The following is a 3,671-nucleotide window of genomic DNA, read 5'->3' on the forward strand; positions in this document are numbered from 1 at the left end:
GATTCTTTTTGGCATGATACTCCTGGGGCTGGCTACCTGTTGGTTGTTATAGTTGATTGAAATGATCTGTAGCCATGTGATTCAGGATTAAAACCATTCAGGTGTGCATCAAGGCCGCCTTCTCGCGCTGTCCACGTCGGCAGGATGTGTACTGTTTGTCTTGGCCAATGGGAGCGCCAATTCATGTCCAACTCAGCGCTCGTCTACTGCCTCCTGCGTAATGTCAGGTGTGGGCTGGCCGTCCCGTCCCTCCGTCACACGCTAACTCTTCTGTCGCCGCCTCATCCCCGTCCCTGTACTTCGGCGACCCGGCCTCCCTCGTCGACCTCCGCGGCCTCACCGATGCCGGCGCCGCCACCCGCCTGATCCACGAGTGCGTCGCCTACCAGCGCGCCCTCGACGCCCGCCGCTCCGACCTCGACCTCGTCGAGGCGCTCTCCTCCCGCGTTCGCCACCTCGACGCGGTGCACTCGCGCGCCGAGTCCGCCTTGGACGCCGACGACCTCGCGGTCGCCGCCACCGCTGCGCGCGAGTTCCTGTTGGATCAGGTCGCCGCTTCCTTGTCCGTCTCTGACGCCTATTCCTTCTCCTTTCCTCTCCCAAAAGATTCACAACGAGGCAACCTCTCCTTTCTCTTCTTTCCATGATCTGGTCTTGATAACAAGATCTGAGGTGAACACCCTCTCGTGCGCCGGCGTCGGAGAGGGCCGGGAGAACCACCAAGCCATTGGGCAGTCCGCCTCTGGCTTCTCTGATCAGTAAGATCTTCCTCCTCTTCCTTCCCATCTCCTTCTCCCTCTTCCTGGCAAGACGGTTAACCTTGATTTGGGTGGTGTGATGGCCAGATAACCATAGACTGGTAGTTATTTCTTGTGAAATTCCTTCATCTATATACGTTTGGCAGAGTTTGGTTAATTGCTCTTGTTTGTAGTAGTAAAATTGCATCAGAACAACCTAAAAAAATAGTACATTTTGATGTGTTTGAGATAGTTCCTCCCCTGAAATCACCTTTATTAATATTTTGTTTGTTTTAAGTGAAGCAAGTCTTTTATCCAATTTTTGCATGTGTGTTTCCTCTGTTCGCAGGTGGTTGTCGGGTGAGCACCGGTTTTATGGCCTTTCATTGATCGATCGTGTTGTTCATCTTCCTGTGGTGGGCCTTCTGCTTCATTTGTGGTCAAGATGAGTTTTTGCTATATTTGTCCGTGTGATTTAGTGTTTTCGGTGTCCTTGGATTTATATGTATGTTGGTCGATTCATGCTCATTAGGAGTTTGATGCTATGCCATCCATATGGTGGCCTGAGATTTTTGTTTCTTTTGTCAGAAATCGCATAAGTGAGCTCATTCTCGACTTCGATTCGGCGTTCGGTGTGATGAGTGGATCGTCTCTCTGCAGTTCAGGTACTGTTTGGGATCTCTTTGAGCTAGGGTTCAGTTTACTTCTGATTGGTCTCGATTTGTTATTCTCGCTATTATTTTGGTTGCACTCTCTTGTGATGCGGTTGTATATCGCTGAGTCTTTCTCCATCAACACATCGGCTATCTCGGCGTGTTCTTACATTTCTATCCTTTACAAAATAGTCCACATTTCATACTCCGATTCCACTTTTCCACATGTACCCTCGATGCACTACTTTACTTTTAGAAGAGCGTATGGTAGCGGCGACTGTGACATTTTTTTTAGAAAATTTTAGAATCTTTGAATTCTGCAGTCACCCCGCTTAATTTCTGCACCATAGGATAGAGTACAACGAGTCCTCTCAGATTCAATTTTCTGTTCACTAACAAAGACAAAGAGATTAAGCTAAGTTATTCAAACACCTAGATGATCTAAGTTGCCTACTTTCTCTTACCACGGGATTGCATTTCTTCAAACTATGTTGCTTTTTAATCATCAGGGTTTTTATATTTTTCAGTTCTTCCAGCAGAAAGTAATCTGATTTGTCAACTAATTATAAACAACATCATGTTAACGTGAATTTTGGTTCACCTTCACTCATTCTGACATTTATCACCATAAAATATTTTACAGCAAATTGTCTTTGTCCTTAGTCATGGACGGGTTTGGTTGAGGTGCACTTGTGTACAACCCTTTAAGTCATCAAGTACTTTGGTGTCCTATTTTTTGCAATATAGAATGTCTCATGGTGCATTTTCTTCTGTAATCTTATTTAGATGAGCACCAGCATCTCTGTAACTTCTTCAAAATACAGTAACGAAGCTGCATTTGTTTTCATGGTTGGCTCTTCTCTCATCAGGCGGCACCAAATTGGTAGGGCTTCACCTCATACTTTCAATGCTTCTCATTCAGTGCATCGTTGTTTTGTGCTTGAATACTCTTCTTTTACTTGCATCTTCTTTTCCTTTTAATTTGACTGAGCATTTTAGTCTGGCAATGTGCCCGTGTCAATTCTACATATGGTTATCGCATCAGCATGATACAAAATGAGAGCATTTCATTGGCGGCTAGATTGTTTCATGGTTATGTTCTTCTGTAATTATCTTTTTGGGTCAATTTACACATGATATAGCTAATATGTTGTATGGCGAATTAATTTAGGTCTGTTTCGGTGGCCAGCTACTGATATGTCATTAGTGGCTAGAACAAGGCACATACTATTTTTTCCTTTCGATTGGGTGATATACCCCACGGCTGTAAAGAAATGAAGTTGCAGTGTCGTACGGCGAATTAATTTAGCTTTGTTTCGGTGGCCAACTGCTGACATATTATTAGTGGCTAGAACAAGGCACGTACTTTTTTTTTTCCTTTCGATTGGGTGATATACCCCACAGCTGTAAAGAAATGAAGTTGCAGTGTCGTACGGCAAATTAATTTAGCTCTATTTCGGTGGCCAACTGCTGACATCTTATTAGTGGCTACAAAAAGGCACATACTGTTTTTTTTCTTTCTATTGGGTGATATACCCCATAGCTGTAAATAATGAAGTTGCAGTGTAATGATATAGCATCTTATTTCTGCATCTTTTGCCTTGCGGTCTTCAGTACTTGTGGTTAGTACTTGTGGTTAGCTGATGTTTATTTTCTGATTCTATTGATTCTTGTTAGCAGGGTTGTCTGACATGGTCTGCAATGTTAGTGCTGGTCTGAAGCTTTTCTAGAAGCATTTGTGTGTTCTCAAGCTCAGGAGTTACAAGGAGCAATGGTGCTATGGTCTTGAACTTCCACTGATCTTGTACTGAAGAATGATCCTTAGCTTAGTTACTTAGCTTGATGTCTTTTTTTGAGGATAGGTTTGGAGTTGCATCCACTTTTGTCTAGGTTGGTACGTCCACCAGAATTCGCATGACATTATATGCCAAGATGAGTTGTTGTACTTCCTCTAAATGCATGGCTCAATGCAAACGACTGATTTATTTTTCTTATAATATGTAAACCATGTACTGCATCAACACTCATTGTAGATCATGCTTTCAATTGCCTGAACTTTCTTTTTGTGGTATGCAGATGACAAAATGTAGGGATTCATATTTTTCTTATGTCCCTGCATGGGATTTTATGATTGCACAAATCATAAGAGAAATCAGTGATAGGCCTAAAATTATTGTGGTTGCAGATGATGTGGGAAAGGATGTCCCGGCTCACGCCCTGGAGTGCAATGAGGAAGTGGTGTAGGCCATCGATGTGGACATGTTCTTCTCCGGTGCTCAAC

The sequence above is a fragment of the Triticum aestivum genome, chromosome 3A (genome assembly GCF_018294505.1).
Source record: "Triticum aestivum cultivar Chinese Spring chromosome 3A, IWGSC CS RefSeq v2.1, whole genome shotgun sequence".
Classification (NCBI taxonomy): domain Eukaryota; kingdom Viridiplantae; phylum Streptophyta; class Magnoliopsida; order Poales; family Poaceae; genus Triticum; species Triticum aestivum.